Below are 21426 nucleotides of genomic sequence, written 5' to 3' on the forward strand. Positions count from 1 at the left end.
CAATCAGTAGCATTATTTCATACAGATTGTTTCATATTGTAACTCATTACCTCAGCTTAGTCATTTAACTCAAGAACAGGTGCGATGAAGATAGTTTCAGTTACCAGTATACACAATCCTGTCCATTTATCCTAAAACTTTTTTTTCAGTGTACATGCTTTCTTTTCTGTCTTCATAGGATCCCTATAAGAAGGGATGGGCTGAGACCCAAAGTCTGTGGGTCAACTTCACAGGATTTAAATATAGTCCTGAGTGTTTACTGCATCCATCACAAACACTACTGGCAGAAGGTAGATTGGGATCTTCTGATATACCTATAGGAGATCTGCAGTACATCAGCAAGGCTTTCATCATTCCTGTTGTCTTAACAATATCTTCCTCTAAGTAAATTTGTCAATGAAAGAATGCTTAGAGAAGAAAGGAGAACCCAGGAGTAAATGTGTGTGAAAGGGCTTCTAAGCTTGGTTCTGCTACTCCTGACCATTTTCTTAATGCTTCATATATGCCAGGAGTAGCCACAGGAGGGTAAAAAAAAATCAAGATGATGCCTTCTATCATATAGTCATGGCCCCCATTGCTTATTTAGTCAAAGACCAATAATTAAAAATACATCAAATACAGCAGATAAAAACACGCACAGAGAGATATGCATATGCATATAGTGTAGGAGGGGCCTGAAACAATTAGTAATAGGAAGAGGGCATAAGATGGTTTCTATAAGCCATAGATATTAATAAAAATTTTGCAGCCTTCTTAAAGATACCTGAAAATTGCTTGCAAAGAAAGAGAATAGTGACCTTATGGGCATAAAAGGAACCAAGTTTTTTATCAAAAGGTAGTATAAGATCTGTTCACCATTCTGTATGAATCAGGCATTTTAGTAGTACATGTGATATGGTTTCAACCTCCATATCTAAGCATATGCAAGTGCAACATTCATAAGGAAGGCCAGTATATCTGCCTGTTGTCACCCAAATGGGAAATGCATCAATTCATGCCAGAGAGAAAAATCTGTATGTGGCATATAAAATATTAAAAAAAATATCTAGGCATAATCCAAAATGGAGGGGAGATTGTACTATGTTGGTGAGAAACACTAACTCTGTCAACATGGAAGTCATGGTCCCAAATCTTCTGCTTAACTTTAGCCAAGGCCAAGAGTAGGTAAGCCACAAATCATAATTTATGGTCACCATCTTGACCTTTTCGAATCCCTCCCACAGCTTACTTTTGATATATGCTTGAGTCATTATTTTGGCCCTGATTGCTAGATCTCTATTTTTTTTATTTTTTTAAATTCCACAAGTTCTATACACCATGGATGACTCCATGTTCTTCTTTTTTGTGATTATACATATATGCATATGTACACATATGCTTTATTGAGTGAAAGTTTGTCCCATCTATCAACAATTGTTCTGTTAGCTGGAAGTTTTTTCCCCTTAATGTTATTGCTTGAGTTCCATTTAACTGCAAGTAATACCAGATATGGAATTTATAAAATTCCATGTGCAAAGAATGTGCTCTGTTCAAGAGTAGAAGGCTAGATTCCTTGTATAACACACACTGAATGACCAGTGGCTGATAGCAATAAATTGAACTTGCAAATACTATGTGTAGAATGTGAGGTATAGTAATTCTGAAACTTATATCCTGATTTCAATACTAGAAAAATAACATTAGGTTCCAGTTTAAATAAAAAAGAGCTGGGGTTGCATTACACACTCAACCATAGACTGATATGTTGTATGAGTCCAGTCTCTGAGGTTAATTTATGGTTCAGTGAGTCATGGGAACTCAATTGAGTTGAGTAAACCATGATTCAGCATCCTGTGGGTGTTTCATGTGAACACCCTGATGCTTTGAGTATGGCCCTTAGAGTTTCTACAAGTTAAAAACGTTAATGTTGTAGAAAGGGGAGATAATTAAATACACAGGTTTTGTACTGACCTTATCCACTCCTATGTTCTATTTTTAGGAAGTACAACCACTGGCATGCCACTCAGAGCAATTTAGCACTTGGCCCTAGAAAAGTTGCACTCTCTGTAGCCTTCATTCAAGTTGGCTTTTCTCTGCTGATATCACTAGTGCATGGAAGGGCTGTTTGGGCAATTGAATGATGGTTTGTGCCTTGAACCATTAAGGTGCTGTGTTGAATGCTTTGGCTTGGAGTACTATGCAGCATGCCTTCCTCACTCCTCTACCACTTGATTTGACTTTCAGTGATCCATCCACTGTTGCCAACTGAACAAACTTCTTGGCCCGTGTCCAGAATAGAAGGAGAAGGAGAGCTCTTAAGTATGGGAGGTGTGGCTTACTGCATATTAAAATCTGTGGAGTAGCATGTAGTAGCATCTGAAAAAAGTGGGTATATATCAGTAAGTAAACTAAGATTCATGTACTAATTTTCACCCAGGAAAAAAAAAAAAGATGGCAAGTATATGTTGGAAGGTGGCAGTGTTGCAAGAAATCTAGTGCCAAAGTCATTTGGATCTTTAATAGATACCCTCTTTCCAACTTCTTTTAGTTTAGCTTTTCTAGGGTCTTCCAGACAGAATGAATTGCAGTGAGACAGCTGTCACTCCCTGTATCTGAAGGGTAGTGAGATTGGAGAGGCTGTTTCAGCTTGACCCATTCTCATAAACCAAGCACTTTCAACATATGTGTACAGCTGAGCCTTCCTGGCTGCTAGAGCTCTTCCAAGAAGATTGATGATTTATAATTGTTAAAACTTGCAGAGAAATTATACACAGGGTATCTGCAGGAGAGGTCAAAGAGTCAACTCTGTGACTGAAGCACTGTCCTCTTTTTACATGCATTGCAACACATGTGAAAAGGGGTATGATTTTGATCATGCGGTTGTGGCCACCACCTTGAATTTTTGACCCCCGTGGATGTGCCAGATGATAAAATATCTGGACAGTAAGCATATGAACTGCATTTAATTAGTGTAATTACATTTAATTCGGTTAACATTAACTTTTGCTTCTCTTCTATCCCTTTCTTTGTCTTGACCTTGTCTCTTTTTTGGAGTGCAACAATCTTTGGCAGGCTGCTCAGAAGCCAAGGGTGCTCTCCTGCTTGAAAATGGCTGAGCATCCTTTCTTTGCACATTATCAAGTTAAGTCAATAAAATGATGTTTCTAACAAAAGTCATTCTAACCTTCATGGTGTCTTATCTTAAGTGTTTGCTGGCTTTCTTGTTTTATTGTTTTTCCATTTTATCTCTAAAGTTTCTTTTCCCTCTCCCCTCTCCTCCCCCCCGCCCATATTGGTGGATTTCACAGCAAGCATTATAGACACTACCTATAAATGAAAGCCTTTTTCCAGATTTGGAAAAAAAAACCGCTTAAGAGTAAGACCATAGGCCACAATGATTTAGACAACATACAGATAAGCTACATTATCTTATGCACAGCTGGAATTCAAAATTCAAAGCTGAGCAATAATTAATTAAGCTTTCTGTATTTTTTTTTTAAAAAATGTTCCTTTCTGCAGAGGTCTGATCTTTCTTTTTTAAATATGTTATCCTCTTGTGATCTTTATTTATAGATTCATTTTGCTTGCTAGAATAACTAGCCTGCAGTCTCGAAAGCAAAACTAGCTTGATGCAATATTTGTCTGAGTTAAAAGTGCTAGTCTGAGATCTGAGAGTTATCTTTGTTTGATTTCAGATTATATTTAAAAGAACTCTGCCTTGTGTATACTGGATGCTTTTCAAGTTAAATATACCGAAATAGAAGCTTGGCATATTTAGGAGTAAGTTAGTCTCATCATACTCTGCTATTATCCAACCTTCACTGTTACACTTAAGAATCTATTTATCTTTTCAAATTTGTGACATGGATATATATTTTTTTCCAATCTGTAGACTTTTGGGTATGATATGGTCCTGTTTCGAACTGAACTGGTTTTGTAAAGAAAGGGCAGAATGAGATTTTGTACTGAATTGCTTGTTGATCTTGGCTCTGGTGTGCCAGTTTTAAATTCCTCTTACAGCTTCATCCTAATGTTTTTTCTCTGAAAATAAATTGTTCCAAGTTCCAGTAGGACTTACCTCCTAGTCAATACTTTTGAGATTGCAACTTCCATCTCTTTCAGAACAGAGAAAGAGATCTTAACATAACTAGCATGATAGTTTTCCAGCATAGCTTAAACCAAGTTAATCGTTTTGTAGTACCTTGCAGCCAAGATTAGACATTCATGTTTTGGATAGCCATATTTGTGAAAAAAAAGTGTTTTAAACAAATAGAAGTAGAGGTATAATGCAATGTGTTGTCACCTTCATATCTTGGATGTGTTCTTCCTTTCCCATAATGTTCTCTGTATTTATCTCAGTCACATAGTTAAAGTTCTTCACTGAATTCATAATATTGCCATGTACTATGTGTTAAATTTCTTAAATGTTTATTGTAAACCTGATGGATGACCTGGCTTCTGCCTCAGTATGGATATGTAGATCTGTGTTATAAGCAGATACCCATGTTGCCATTGTTGCATAATATTTATCATTATAGTAAATGAAAAAAAGAATACTATGAATTTTTTGCTAGGAAACTAATATAGTTGAAGAAGTAATGTGATAAGGAATTAGGAATTTGAAAGAATTTTCAGTTCAATTTGAACTGAACCCTAGACCCCAACCCTAACCCTAGACTAAAGTTCTTCAATTAACACTCTTCATTCATTGTACAGTATGAAGGCAACTGAGCTGTGAATATAACTTGTCTTTCCAGAATAAATAAAGCAATGATGTTTTACAGAAGGCTCACTACTTCTGTTCCATTTTTATTTAGATGTTCCTAAAATATCTACAGCCAACTCTCCTGACACATTTAGCAACAGTTACTGGATTTGCTGCACTCACTCACACAACATCAACACATTCTGTATTCTGGTGTTGAATTTCATTTGAAGATTAAACAAGTTCTTCTTTTTAAGTCATTTTTAACATTAGAACTAGCTACATAGAAATACTAGTATGACTGTTTAATTCCTGGTTCCCTAAGAGACTATTGCAACTTTCCCTGTTTTGGTTTTCTGATGCATTAGAATGACCATTATTTGTTATACTTGAAGCAATAGCTAAAAATACATGTATTACTCTCAGAAGACTAATAGGTGTTGCAGTCAAATGTGACCACCAAGAAGCAAGCATTATTTTCAAGAAAAAATATCTCTCCACTTAAAGTATGTTTTTCTATTGGGTAAAGAGTCAAGGAAGAGGAAATTATGCCTTACATGGCCCAATGCCATCCCTACTGTTAGACAGAGTGTGACGAGTGTTTAGGCATCCATTATGGAAAGCAGTGGCAGCTTGCAAGGGGGCAAACAAAGTCAAGATGGCAGTTGAAGTGTGCACTCAAACCTTTACTCCTTTGTAACTGCATGCAACATTGACATATGTATAAAAGAGGTGGGCTTTGTTAGGCAACTGCGATCACCGTCTTGATTTCTTTGACTTTCCCTACAGACATCACTAATATCTGTCTGACAAGTTGTTATTATTATTATTTGGTGTTGTTTTTTTTTAATTGCTGGAGAGGAGAAGAGATGTATTTGGGATTTTTTGCTGGAATGACTTGTTTTGATTTTGGTGGTACATATGTTGACTTGGGTGAATCGGGGAGGAAGGATACTTTTTGCTGCTATTCTTCAACCAGCAGAATGTCTTGGGCCAACCCTGTGCCTGCTTTGAGATGGGTAGGTATCCAGTCTCCAATTCATAAAACGAGGTTGAAAATAGTAAAAAGTATGCATATGAAAAATATACAGATAGAAGGAAAAGGGTGCTCACTAACTATGATGGACTGTATGTTCCATAATTCCAATCTAGCATCAGGAGATTGCCCATGATAGTTGGGAATATATTGTCTTCCAACACATGTGGAGGTGCCAGATGGGGGGACTAGAGTAAGATAGCGTACAGTATATCAAAATGTGTTGTGCAATGTTCTCAATGAAATCTGCAATGCATGCTAATATTTCTAGCATTATAGCAGGAAGAGGGGAAATATGCAGTTCTTCTGGGCTTGGGGACTGTAAAAGTTGCCTGTGTGCAGAAAACTAAGATCCATCAATTCCAGTTTCATCTGTTATCATAAAATAGCTTAACAGTAACAACCACCAAAAAGGATACCTACAGCTCAGCCTAATATAATACCTGGCAAGCATCAGAAACCCACAGAAGAAAGCAGTGAAATAACAATGAAACAGCCTGTGCTCCTTGTGGCTTGTCTGGGTATCAAACTGGAAGAGCAATATGAAACCAGTATTTCTCTGAATATTTCATGCTGGAAGCAGACTACTGGAAAAAAATGATTGCTAACTTGATGCTCTTCAAGGCAAGGGAGAACACCCTGTACCTCAAGGACTTTGTAGGAAATGTAAACATTACCATATAGTGATCAATGCTCTGGTCAAGCCTGCAAAGTTCATAGACCCTCACTATATTGGAATGGGACAAAAATGTCATATCAAGGACCATATCTGTTCCGTGATCAGCCCTTTGTCAAAACCCAACTTTTGGTGGGTTGCTTGATAATAGCCCTTTCCAATTGTTCTTAAAACATAGTGCTTTTATCTCTGAGACAGGGAAGCAGTATCTGTACCCCACACTCTAACTCCATGTTCTCATGGCCCTTCCATGTATGAAGTACAACTGGCAGTTTCAGAACATTTTTTGAGGGAGCTCAAATCAAGTAGCAAGCCAGCAATCACAATAAACCTGCACTGAGCCAACCTTTAACATGGATCCTGCACACATTCACCTTTCTTCCACATGCACATTTCCCTGTGTATTTTTTTTTTTAATTTTGGAAGGTAGCAAATCCTATCTCTCCATGACAAATCTCATATCTCCATGAAGCTTAGGGGTGATTTTGTTACCAGTATTTAAAACTGCTGGTTTTCTGCAAGATTTAACATATCTAATTTCCTATTTAAACTTTTCTAAACTCGACTAAATCCAAACTTTAAAAAAAAAAATGGAGGGAAAAATGTTCAATCCTGCCATTGATGCTGCCACTAAATCACTGGCTATAGCCCTTGAAGCCCTTAGCCTAAAATGGTACCCACTCCTGACTTATCTGGAACACACCAGTGTTAAATATGCTAATTTTTCTATTATATTTATTTATTTAAATGTATTGGCCACCCAAGTCTCGTGGACTCTGAGCAGCATACAAAACTAGGAAAAACTTAAAAATGACTAAAAACATTGAATCATACAGGCAGCCCAGGCCAAAATAATCTAATAGACGGCAAAAGCAACATCAGAAAACAGGGGCCATTGAACAAGTAATAAATATTAGCCTGGGACCAACGCTTAAAGCAATGTCCATTACTTTGAGCAAAAAAAGTTGAATATAGTAATACAATAGTACTGTTCATATCTTCTACTTTGAAGGAAGTTCTACCAAGTACAATGGGTCTTATTTCTAGGAAACTATGCATGAAATGAAGCCTGCATTTTCCTTTCCCCTTCCCTAGATGTATCTTGACATGGCCTGTCTTCTGGATATTATTTTACAAGAGCTGTTCATGAGAAAACACAGTGGTAAAACAGGAAGCCATGAAAGTGGCTGTTTGCTCAGTATACATCCCAGTTCCCAAAATTTAGCTAGTTTTCATCAATAGCAGTATTATATACCCATTATCTGATGGCAATAAGGTACTCAGTTTAGTTTCTGCAAGACTGTACTTATCCAATGGATATGATATACAACAAAATGCCCGAACATTGGTTTTGCTGGCCAATAGTTACGGGCTTTCCCATTTCTATAACATGAATGAATATGTATTATGTGTATATCTGTGTTTGTCTTATGAATATGTATTATGTGTATATCTGTGTTTGTTTTTTCCTTCCCTCCCTCTTTCCCACCCTTCCTCTTTCTTCTTTCTCTCATCCCCTTTTCCTTTTAGCGATCATAATATTTTTAATGCTTGTACACTGCTCTTCATTATCTGAGTCAATATCACGTGGATGCTTCAAAGATGTGGTGTCAGATTCAGTCTTTTGCTTTATGTAAGAAACATAGAATTTATCTCAAGACTTGTGCAATGAGAAAGACTGAAAATGTCTTAAATCACTTTTGAGACATAAGGCAGACATAAAAAAAGGTATCTCTCCATTTAGTGAGAAAGCTTAGAAAGAAAGTTTATTTCACTTGCTGATTAAAATTGTTCAAGACTATATCAAGACGAGGGAATTTCACAGTAAGACTGTCACTACTGACAACACCTTGCCTTGTTTATATACAATGCTCATTGCTAAGAAAGTAAGAGTTGGAATGTGTAATGGGTAATGAGTCCTGAGGCTCTCCCATTTAATTAATTAGATAAAAAGTATTCCCAAAACATGTATTTTTAAATGGTTGAAATCCTGCAAGATCATGAAGTCATGTAAAATTGTCACATTTGAGCAATCTTGTCCCCAAAGATCTTATACAATCTGGACCATTTTTAAAAGATACATTAAAAAATTTTTGTCATCTGTTAACATAGATAATATGTAATGATGTACTTATAGAAGGAATAGAGAGACCATAGCTCAGTGGCATCTTCAGTTAAGGATCAAAGATAGCAGAAAGTCCTTCTTCCTTGAGAGATCTGCTGCCAATCAAGAGTAGACCATGCCATACTAAAAGGTCTGATTGTCTGATTCAGTAGCTGTTTTTTGCCCAACTTGCTAAACCATAAACAATGTAAAACTAAAGTCAAAGCCACATTATGCCTTAGAATTTCATGTGAACCAAGTCATTATAAGTTATAATGTTTGTTAATTTTGGTTGATGTTATCAACATAGTCACTGTGACTTGTTAAACATGACTTGTAGGCAGAATATTATCTAAACTCAGTATAAAGCAAACTCTAGATATTTAAAAATTTAAATTTAAACTCTAGATAGATAGATTCTCTAGGATATTAGAGGACTGTCTTCTCTTGATGGTGTCTTCCAGTCTAAGGTTTATTTTAGCTTATAAAAAGTAGAGGAGAGCAGAAGTCTTGAGATTTCCCATCAGTCATTAAAACTGCAGACTGCACAGGGATACAGATCTCCTGGATTAAGCTGATCTTGACTCCTGATGACTTCATGAGCATATCCTTGTAGTTTTCTTGGCAACAATATGGTTCGTTTGCCATTGCCTTCTTCTAGAATATTTTGTTGACCTCTTAGTCTATCCTGATGATCTCCCATTCTAATACAATTATGTCTGACCCTGCTTAGCTTTTCAATATTAGGTACTATATTGTAATAAATTTTATTTCTATCCCAGTGGTGATGATTTCCAGATGTATATCTCATCTGTGATGTATATTTTTAAGTCTTTTGAGAGTGGAGAGAGGTAGTGCATTCTCTGTTTTTTGATAATGTGACCCCAGCAATATTAGATTCTGGGCCATTCATTCACGCAAGATATTTATTAAATAGCATTAGTCATATTACTAATGACGCTTTCATTTTTGCTGGAAAGAGGCCATAACTCAGTAATAATAGGACAGTTGATATAGGTGAATGCTTTGGAATGGTGTGATAGCAAAAGTAAATGCAAATATTCAGTGCCCTTCTAATGTCCAACTAGATTTTGTCTACTCATGCATTTGTACTAAGGATTAGAGGCAGAACATAACACAGCAAGAGCAATTTATGACCCTAAACTGGAGAACGCAGCTCCCAGAACAGCCACTTAGGCTGGGAATGCTAGGTCTTTATAGTTCCAACAAATCTGAAAAGGGTCAGTTTGGAAAGGGTGATCTGTATGAATATCAGGCAATAGTAAATGCTGTTGCAGGAACCAAAATCTTTCGTACAAAGTAAATGTATTTAGTTAGTTATGGGACACTATACTGCTTTGGTCATGATAGACCAAGATGTGGTGATATCCAAATTAGTAGGACAGGAGCAAAAATGAGCCTTTTTTTTTTTTACCCCTGATCATCCAGTTGGTATCTAAAACATATAATGCAAATCTGCTGTGTAGGACTGAAGCTTGGGACTGGGTACCTCATCTCACTTCCTCATTTCCTCTTGAATAGCCAAGTATGGCAGGAAAAATGTTTGCTCAACAGCAGAATATTTGTTCTCAGCTAATAGTGAGCTGAAGGAAAGGGTAAGGTTGAAGCTACATATGCTGGAGAGAGCTGTACTTGCCAAGGAAAATAATTCTGTCTGTTCTAGGAAATCAGTGGAAGCATTAAATATGTATTTTGATAGCCCCAGGAATAGAATTCTGATGAACAGCTATTAAAAAAACCAATACGTAAATATGTTGTAGAAAAATTAAAGGATACACTGATTAGATTCTCATATTGAACCAAACTATGGTTTTCTTAACCATTTTTATTAAATAAGCCACAATTGGCTTGATTTACACAACACACCAAATCCCAATTGAATAAACCACAATATGGCTTAGCATAACATGTGAACCCAGCCATTAATTCAGAGGGAAGGCTATTGAGGAGGATCTAATACGTTAGTGTGAAACCACCCATTGTCTGACTCATACAACAAAAGTATTCATCCTCAAAATGGAATAGATACTACTTCAGTTATTTCAGGCTATATCTGATTCTCTTGTGTTTCTGATGTTACCAGAAAGTGAATGGGTGCACTTCCTCACCTCTAGGTAACCCTCCAGCTGCCTCCCTCTTACCTATGCTCCTTATTTGTTCTACCCCAGCATTGATCTACCCACTCCACTCCACTCATTCATTTATTTATTCATATATTTTAATGTGCTTGGCAATCAGATGATGTTAGTGATGGAAAAGAAGGTCTCATCTCCCACTGGGATACCTTATAAGCTGCTATAGCTATAAACCAGGCAACAAGAACGCTGGAAGTCAATATATCCCTCACTCATGGGGCTTATTTCACAGGTGCAATAGCTTGTTTAGTATGAAATAGAAGACATGAGACCTCTTTCTCTTTCTTCACTCCTGGATCAATATAGGTAGGAAGAAGTGAAAAAAAAATCACAGAATCATAGAATACAAGGATTGGAAGGGATTTGGAGATTATCAAGTTTTTTTTTTTTATTCTGCGCTCAGTCGTTACCGACTCTGCAGTGACTGCTTGGACGAGTCCTTGCAGTTTTCAAGGCAAGGTGTTTCGGAAGTGGTTTGCCAGAGCCTCCTTCCTAGAGCAGAGCCCAGCTGGTAAGCGCAGGAGGCGGAGTTTCCGTTGCTTTGTGCCCTTTTCGGGCGAGCGCGGTTTCGTGCTTACCGGCAACTGCTCCTGACTCCTTTTGCAAGGCGCCACCAGCATTTTTCCTCCCACCGGAGTGAAAGTACCCTTTTATCTACTCACGTGAGTTTTCGAACTGTTGGGTTGACAGGAACTGGGGAGGAAACAGGAGCTCACCCTGTTAACGCAAAGGCTGGACTTGAACCGCTGAAGCGTCGACCATTTCTGGCCGGCAACTTTGAGCGTCATTAAGCCACTGCGCCACCACGTCCCACCATTATTAAGTTTAACCTCTGCCTATTGTAGGAATCCAGAACTACGGCATCCCTAACAGAGCCATCCAGTCTCTGCTTAAACTCCTCCTGCAAGGAAATCATACCACCTCCTTAGCAGTCTGTTCCATTGTTGAAGAACTCTTCCCATTAGGATTTCTTTTTCTTGATGTCCAACTGGGGACAGAGCTTATTAGTAGTGCTGATGTTTTGAATATTCCCAACTTATTAACTCTTCAATAGGACCTTAAAGTAAATCAAGATATATCTCAATCTCACCAAAGGAAAATCCTAGCTGGTTGGTTCTGCTTCTTTGCATCTCTACCCTGTCCTTGAAAACCTAGGTCCATTGCCATTAACTGTAGCCAATAAAAAGTGCCCACTCTGGTTGAAAGTACTGAGCCAACTGTCACTTATTCTACAAACTATGACTTTGCATGATATGCAAACTCAGTCACTGACTACCTTTATGGCTTAAATATAATATTAATAACATGAATGATTCAAGGGGCTGACTTAGTGCATCTGAAGAAAAAACAATATGGCAGAGGTCAGGTTGCTGGAGCCATGTATCAGCCCAGCAAAGAAGATATGGACTATTTGTCACTTTGACCCAAATACTAGCTTCAACTACAGTTATGTGAATGGAAAATATGAAAACTCAAGAAGTTTTCAAACTAGCTATTATTATTTTTTTTTAAAAAGCATCCAACATCAAGAACAGCTTCCCCAAGCTGAATATTTCCTGTATATGTGGACTTCTAGTCCCAGAGTTCTCACAGTGGTCCTGCTGGTTAGGGATTCTGGGAGCTAGAAGTCCACGTATCTGGAAACAGCTTACATTGGGGAAGGCTAATCAAAGACATGGATGGGGATATGGATGGCGGTGGTGGGGAAACATTCTATGCATCTGGTGGCACTGATCTGAATTTTGTTTGTTGACTTGGTATCTTGAAACAGATATCTCTTTGAGTTTTCTAACACTATTACCTCCATAAGCACCCCTTTTCATCATATTTATTCTCTAGTGATGCTACAAATAGATCATTGTTGCTTGCTTTCTGTTCATTTAGTGGATAGATCAGTTCAGTTTCTAACTTTTGAATAACATGATTTGTCTTTTTTTCTCCTAATGAAACCAAATTTTATTTATATATTTGTTATATATTCAAATTCATAATCACTCTGAACCTAAGCCTAACGCTTCCATATGAGTACAACTGCCCATATGAGCTGCATTTCTCACAGAAAAGATTAAAAGAGAACAGAATTTATTGGTGATGTGCTTAGCAATTAATAAGAGGAACCCCACAGCTGACAATACATATTCATTTCAACAGCTTATTTTGTAATCTACTACAGTGAAATAGCCAATTCTGTCTCAGTGCCATCTGGTGACTTTGAGCACATTTTTTTACGCTAACAAGGGATGAAGAAAATGTATGCCTTTGTTGTCCCCTCCTACCCCTCTTATCTGCTCCTTTCATTTAGCCCATAAGTGCTAAAATATTCTATAACTACACAAAGGACAAAGAGGGTTAATTTTCAGGATTGCATAGCTGCTTTCAGACTGACTATCTTTCTTTATGAAGAGAGATAGAAGTTGCATGATTGAATAAGTAAGTCCTGTATCCACGAAGGAGCACTGGATGGTTATACTTCACTGACTGATTGAGTTATATTCAGCCAATTTGACACATATCATGTAGAAAACTCAGCAACTACTCACTCACAATTTTTCCGAGGGTTTCTATTTTGCAGAATTCAGCCTTAAAAAAAAAAAATTTTTTTTGGCCATCCCTTTCTGAAGTACAATGTCTCACCCATGGCGTTTGTTCCCCCCCATCCCCCACCTCTGAATTTCTAGATGCACAACTGCAGGCAAACCCAAATGCAAGGAACTTCCTAAAAAGCTGATATTTTCTTGATAAGTCTGGTGAAGACAGGAACTTGTCTAGCATGGGTTTGACAATATCTCCATTTTTAATAGGATTTGAGCAGACTACAGACAAATATAATGCTCATTGAGGAAAGTGTTGCTAGCTTTTCAATAGACTACTTATGATGGCAGCCTTTTTTTCCTTTTGGTTCCTAGCTTTCCTTTTGCACTGGAAATCATCTTTACAAAACATACTGCAGTCCATTTCACACTGTGTTAATTGTGTAACACACTGTAACTATTACATTCTACCAGCCACAATTGCTTGTCTAATGGAAAATGATAAAGTTAACAAGGAATTATGAGATCTGTTTGATCTTGGAATGAACATGTAACTAATGATGCCTTTTGGCTGAAAAACGCTACTCCTAGAGATCCTTCCTTCCTTCCTTCCTTCCTTCCTTCCTTCCTTCCTTCCTTCCTTCCTTCCTTCCTTCCTTCCTTCCTTCCTTCCTTCCAAGGGCTCAAAAAGTAGAACTATAAAATAAATAAGAACAGCAACTGCACATTTCAATCAGTTAAAACCAATCCAAACCTCCTGAAGAAGAATATAGAATTGTTATCACTTGAATGGACCCACTCAGAAGGCAGAAATATTCCCCCCTCCCAGAAATATCTTTCTGTATAAGTCTTAATTTATTGCCCTGTCAAACATTTTTTTCCTGAATTTTGTTGCCACTCTCCTAACTGATAGAAAATACATTGCTTCTCCAGAGCAGAAGGAAAAAAAATAGTTAAGTTATCATGGCAAGGCAGTGGTTTTGTGTAATTACTCTGGTTATGAGATGGTTCAGTGGTGTGTGAGTATCCTGTCTTTCCGTTCCATCTTTCTCAATGGTCTGTGGCATCCCAGGATTGCCATCCCATCATTAAATCTCAAGTGAAGGTATCACAAAAAAACTCCTCTCATTTTCAGTTCAGGAATCATAGGCTGCAGAGGGATGAAAAGAGATGTTATAGAATGAAGCATCTCTCACCATCTTGCAACAATAACATTAGCTCCAAAGTACCATCAGTAGACATTCAAATGAAATTCTAGAAAATGAGGTAGAAAGACAGATGCTTCTTTTGCAAAGGAATAAAACTTTTTTGGGAAATTGGAGGAGAGATTTCACCTCAGGATTATTTGAACTTGACAGAGATGGACTGTTGATGTTAGACTTAGAAAGTTAGGGTCTCCTTCAAGGTCTATAGCAGAGTTTCCCAAAGTGGTCATTATCGACCCCCAAGGCTTGATGGGACTACTTATTAGGATTATTATTATTATTCATAGTACTATTAGTTAAAGTAGTATTTATTACATTGTTTTCATGCAATAAATGTTTGGGGGTTGAGGAACAATCAATTCATTAAGGGGTCGATGAGCTGAAAATTTTGGGGACCCCTGATCTACAGTATTTGAGCTACCTCAACTGCCAGAAAGATTGTGCCAAAGCTAGCAGGACCTCATATTAACCAAATGCTGTGAAACAATGGAAGGAGAGATAACAGCATAGCGGTAGCAGTTTCACACATGCAGTAGATCCCAGGTGGAGTTGGTTATTATATTTCTCCCCAACTTTTGAATTGTTTTAATTTGTACTGCTTTAGAATATAAGATAAAAGATACAAACAGCCCAGTTGCTATACCCTGAATTAAAACTTGACCATCTGGAAGAATATTGATCATTCTTTTGGTTATGTGGACAAAAGGCCAATTTGTAAGAAGAGAATGTACCCAGGCCATTAGTCCAAGGTCATAGTGGCACTGTTTTTCCAACCTGCTGCCTTCCAGACATTGGGACTACAAGCCCAAGATTCCTAGCCAATCAGCAAGAGGAAGGAAAGGAAGCAAAGTGAAACAAAATCAATAGTCTGGTGCAGTGGTTAAGGACTTGAACTAGGCCTGAGGAAACCCAAGTTCAAGTCTGCCTTCAGCCATGGAAGTCCAGTGGGTGATGTTATGCTGATCACTCTCTCTTAGCCCAACCTTGATCACTGGATTGTTATTGTGAGGAAAAAATAGTACGTATGCCTCCTAGAGCTCCTAAACAAAAGATGGGATGTAAATCTAATCAACCAATCAATCAATCACTGAATATATGAGGCTTCACAAACAGTCAGAGCTATAACTGTGCTGTTATTCCAACATGGGGGATACATGATTCATGACAGGAAGAGAAATGGGAACTGCTTGAAAACTTATACATTTTAATACTGTTTGGGTAATGGAACTTCCTACCAGGTCTTCAGTCTGAGGAAAGAGAAATTGCTTTTGAACATTTTTTTCAAAGGAGAAGAGAATTTCAGTGGGTAGATTGGAGTGTTATGCATTACTTTACTTATGAGGTGGCTAAGTAGTTGTGTGAATATCCTAGCTTTCATTGTGCAATCACCTCCTTGGTGATCTTCCTGTGTTTCAGTTAGATCACAAAGGAAGATAAGGAATCACCTTTAATGCAGTTGTGTTACTGCTAAGGCGGATTTGTACCTTTGAGGCGTTGTTGAAAATTTTCTGTTTTGGAATGCTTCTTTGTGGATTGTGTGTGTGTGTGTGTGTAGAATATAACTAAGGCATCCGTTTTGACCCTTTAAGACTGAAAAAGCCAGAGATGTAGGCCTACTGTTTAGGAGAGTGGAAGAATTAATCTGCCATACAAATATAGCCACCCACTGGTCCCACCCACTCCAGGAGTACCACAAAAGGGGTGTTGGGGGCTGCTAGAGACCATGGAGTGCCTACTCCTGACTGATAAGAAGGGAGAGAATGGAAGCAAACCTCTGCCTAAATTGGAAGAAGAAGGATGGAGAGGTTATTGGGTTTGATTGTGTTAAAAAGCTTGAGCCTACAACAAAGATGAGGTGAGATTTCTTTTTCAGTGTGATATATCCAGTATGGATTGGCAATGGAATTCACTCATCTTTCTAAGGCACATAAAATGGCATCATGTTGAAGAAGAACATTCTTCATTCACATACTACTAATACTACTGTATTTTCTTTAATCTTCTGGTGCCGTGAATGTTCTCACAATGGGGTCATCTTCAGTAAGTGTTCTGTACAAAATTAGGCAATCAATGGTTGCAAGCAAGCGTCTCATCAAGTGAATATAAAAAGCCATACCAAAGCAGTGCTTAATCCATCAAAGGGAAGTTTCTCTTTCTATCTGAAATTTATATTATTGTGGAATTTGAATTTCTTTGACTGCATTGGTCCTGGGATTCACCACTTCAAAGAGAATGCTGAAAAAATATTTTATTGCTTAATAGATTTTGGGGGGGAGGGGTAGTTTTGCTTTTCCCTCCCTCCACCTTTCATGACATTGTTATTTATTTAGCTTATGTGATAGAACACTGATAAATTGGACCCAGCTTGTATTCTTTATTAAGTTGTGTTGAATTACAATGTTTGAACTCACAGCAAGTGCAAGAAAAACTGAAGAGATTACATTTTTTGATAAGATTAGAACTACTCATGTAAGTTAATATTAAAATTGACTCTGAATATAATCAAGGATTTGTCCAGCTATCTTTAATTGATCTGCTATGGAAGGCTAGAGCAAATGCAGATGGCATGATAGTACAAATCAAAGGAGTGATGTAAAATGAAGCAATAAAACAAAATTACATTTGTGCCTATCTCAGATCCAAGTATTAAAGTTGGTTTACCTGAAGGGAAGAGATAGCCTGGTATTACTGAATACCAACCACAAACAATATGTCTCCAAGTAATCTATCCCAGGCTTAAAGGGAGATGAGCTAATCAATCTGCTGCCATGAAACTAAGGAGTAGGATTGCAGGGCAGGATTGGGAATTCAAGTTTTTATCACAGAGATGGAGGGGGAACTTTGGCCATCTATCCAATTCCATTAACTATATACCAAATCTAGGCCCTGAGGTAGTTCCCCAAAAGATAGTTTTCCAATATGGAGATCCCCAGAAAGGAAGAATCCACTTCCTCTCAGAGTAATTTATTTCATTTTCAAGATACTTGGATTCTCCAGAAAAAATTCTTTCTGTTCAACTGCAGTCTAACATTCAACCAAGTACTAGTCCAGACTTCTTGTTCTGTATCATCATTTGGGTGTTAATATAGGGAAAACTGAAGGATATTTTCAAAGGAAAATAACAGAATGGCCATAGTTTGGGGCCAGTTTATGTAAGGAACTATTCAGAGAGCCAGGCATGGACTTGCTTTAATCTCTCACTTATTAACACATCCAAGGGGAAATTAGGGATTCAAGTGAGCTGCAAAAACAGCCAAACCTTTAGAGGATCATGATTTGCATATATTTTATCTTGGGATGGCATTATAATAGATATGTTACCTCTGTTGGGTAAAAAAAATGGCAGAGAAACAGAAATATCTACAAGATCTAGAGGGCCCTGGAAATACCTTGGAAATTTGTATATCTGTGTATCAGGTTTGTAATTTCTATATAATATTGAGATTTCAAGCATTGAATACCTGTCAGTCCCACTAGGTAGACCAGACTAAGAAATCAACTCCCCAGGAAAGCTAAAATTTCTTTTATTGAGGTTGACTATAATACCAGAATCTTGCATGCTTGATTGTGTTGTATCTCCTCCTCCTTCTTATGGTTCAGTGAATTAGGGAGTTGTCTGTTCAGTGAATTAGGAGTGAATCTGGATGTGCTGGACTTAAAAAATGTTTTACCCCTTGTTGCCTTGGCAACGGAGCTTCATACCTCCATCAAGGTCATCTTCCTTGCTCTCTACAAGTCTCTTCAGTTCTTCTTGTGTGTAAACTGTCAAGAAGGGGAACAAGAATGATTGTGCGAATTCTGCTTCACTCTATCCTCCAATTTAATAATCAGTGTTTCAACAGTTAAAGTTGAGTGCTCTGTGCAATGTAGACTGGCAAGGTGGGAGGATGAAGATTAGCCCCTCTATCAGGCAGAATGAGTCAAGTGCCCCCAGCTGCAGAAGTTATGGGGCAGCCTCCCAACTCCACAACCTTTCCTTCTAAGATCCTGATCCTATCTGTCACTTTTTTTTTTAATGGTGGCGGTGGTGATGAGGAACTCTGAGTGACACACAGCCTCTCCTGTACCTAATAAATTAGCCTGCTACATTCCAGTGTGTTATAAGATCCGTTTTCATTGTTAATATGGAAGCATGTTTCTACTGCCAGTTTGGCTTGGTGTAACTTAGGAAATGCAAGGAAGTCAAGCAAGAGGAATAAGCTCTAGGATAAATACTGCATATATTAGAATAAATAGGAATAAGCATACAGAAACATAAAATGTATAATAAATGAGAGCACACTATTGTTTAGTTAAACAAAGTTTATTTTTCCAGTGCACCTTGATAATAAATACTATTTTTCCCAGCAGGAGTTGGCCTGTGTCCTGCCTGAGTTTGTCACCATCCCTGAACATACAATGTGAGAATTGCTGTGGAAATAAACAGCCACAAAGACTGGGAGGAAGCATGAGAGAGGATCTGATCAGAGGCATCCATAGGGAAGAGGGTGGGTGAGTCAAAAAAGTCAAGATGGTGCCTGCAACTGTGTGACCAAAGTCCTGCCTCTTTTTTATGTGTGGCATGCAACACATGTAAAAAAAAAGAAAAAAAAAGAAGCATGATTGTGATTGTGTGGTAATGTCTGCCATTTTGACTTTTTTGTAACTCCCTGTGGATGGCCCTGGATCTGATGTTGAAGCAAATTTCTGTGGCTGAATTCCTATTTTCACAATCAAGGGGGAATCCAACTAATACTCTTATTTCAAGTTCATAGTATTGCAGCTGAAATGTCCTTGGCATTTCTCAAAAATCCTTCTCCTGTGGAAGCGGCTCTATTTTTCTACTTTGTTTTCAGAGCACTTGTGGATTTCTCTTGTAATTTTCTTAGTGACATTTTTGGGTGACAGAAAGAACCACCTGTTATATTCTATTACACCTTTTACCATCATGTGAACCCTCCCTGGCTGCGCATGGAATGAGTTCCCTCCTAAGGTCTCTCCTTAAGATTTAATTGCAGCATAGTTTATAACATGAAAGATAGGACATTCACACACATTCCCTGGCTCCCTTGTAACTAAGTAAGTCCAGAGCACCACGTTACATTCATGAATGTTTCTCTAAAGTTCTCTTTTCTTTTAAAATTAATTTCAAAACCAAATTTTCTTTTATCTGATGGAAGAATGTAGGAGGCGTTTCTCTCAGAAGACTAGTTCTGGTTGCTTTTTCTGTAAGGTGTGCTTAAATCCCATGTATTAAAAGCCAAATAATTTCAATTTACTCCAGCCTTTTGATGCAGCAGCAATCACGTTCATTCCAACTAGTGATTATCAAAATATTGTGGATATCCAGCTATCACTTAGATTAATGCGCTTCTACCATAATTTGTCCGTTACTATGGTCATTATCATCACATCTGACTATGAATTTCATTACCATTTTTGCTTTAAATGGGAACCATTCATCTTCTTTGTGTAAATTTTGTACTTCCCCATTGTTCCTTGAGATGCAACAACACAGAAATTGCCATTTTGAATTTTCGTATCAATGCCAGATGTCATTTCACTTTTGTTTTATTATTGAAAGGGTGCAATGAACAGTCCTTTAAGTCAAACCAAGCTATAATTATTGGTTTGTTTGGAGATGTCAGTCAGAATAATCTCTCTTCCCCCTCCCCAATCTCTTTGCTCTACCACTGTTTCTGGAAAGATTCCATTCACTGTCAGAATGAAACTTCATCCTGAGAGTTTAAAAGAAAGAAAAATGTGTAAAGATTTAAACAGTAACAAATAGGTGATTAGGAATGCTTCAGGCAGAGAATTCCTAGCACCACCAGTTGGATGAAAAGAACCACACAAAATAATAGGGAAAGTATTTGAACCCTTCATAGAATTCCATGAATAATGCAGGCCAATTGTACAATGACCCTTCATTCGCAAAATTAAGCAGAGATCCATAATTAATTTTTCTGCATTTTTAAATCCAAGGCCACCTGGGATGAAGAACATGAGCCAAGAGTGGGTGAAGAAACTTAAAATATCCTATGCCTTTAAAGCAATCTATAGTGTAGCCATACTTGAGAGCCAGTATAATATAATAGTTAAGGTGTTGGACTGCGTTACAGAGGCTCACCAGGTGACTTCGGGCGGTCAATTTTTATCAGATCCATTTATTTCATAGATCTCTTTTTTTTTTCTGTTTGTGTGTGGGGAGGGTAATCAAGGAGAGAATGCTGTGTACATCACTTTGAGCTCCCAGAGGAACAGTGGGATAAAAATCTAATTCAAATAACAAAGCGTATTTGTGTTTAGTTTTGTTCTCCATATCTCAAAAAGATACTGCAGACCAGAAGACAACAAACAAAAGGATCAGTTGGTTAGGAAAAACTGGATCTGGTTAGCTTAGAAAAATATTGAGTAAGGGTGAGAATATGACAAATAGGATTTTTTGTTTTTGTTTTTGTAAGTGAGGGTGTCCAATTAAAATGAATAGCTAGGAGATTTAGGGTAGACAAAAGGAAGTAATTCTCTACAGAGCATAGAATTAAACTGTGGAATTAATTGACACATGTGATTGGGCCTAATTTAAATGGTATGAAAGGGGATCAGAGGTTATTTGATGCTTTATGTTCATAAGCAAAAGCTAGGAGAATAGGTAGCCTGTGATCATTATGGATGGGGAACCTTGTATGATCACAGATCATGAATATGCTGAATATGTCAGCTGAGGCTGCTTGGAGTTGTAGTTCAGCAACTCCTGGACAGCAAAAGATGGTCCACCACAGATTACCATGTTTTTTAAAAAACACCTGTGACAAATCCACAAGTGAAATCTTTTGTGTTCTCTTATTCTGGAAACATATGTTCTAGTTCTCTTCATTTCTAAGTTTTCTATTTTTCTTCACTGAGCACAATTTCCACTAGTGCATTATCTCCCCCCCTCCAACCTAGCAAACACTGCCCTGTTATTTCCATAGCGTTTCTTTTTACTCCTTTATCAGCAATCGTGTTGCTAATTTGCATTGTTCTTCCTCTGTGTCTGTTAGAAACAATATAAT

The sequence above is a fragment of the Python bivittatus genome, unplaced genomic scaffold (genome assembly GCF_059951505.1).
Source record: "Python bivittatus isolate LINGU-HERP-01145 unplaced genomic scaffold, Pbiv_v1 ctg000610_np1212, whole genome shotgun sequence".
Classification (NCBI taxonomy): domain Eukaryota; kingdom Metazoa; phylum Chordata; class Lepidosauria; order Squamata; family Pythonidae; genus Python; species Python bivittatus.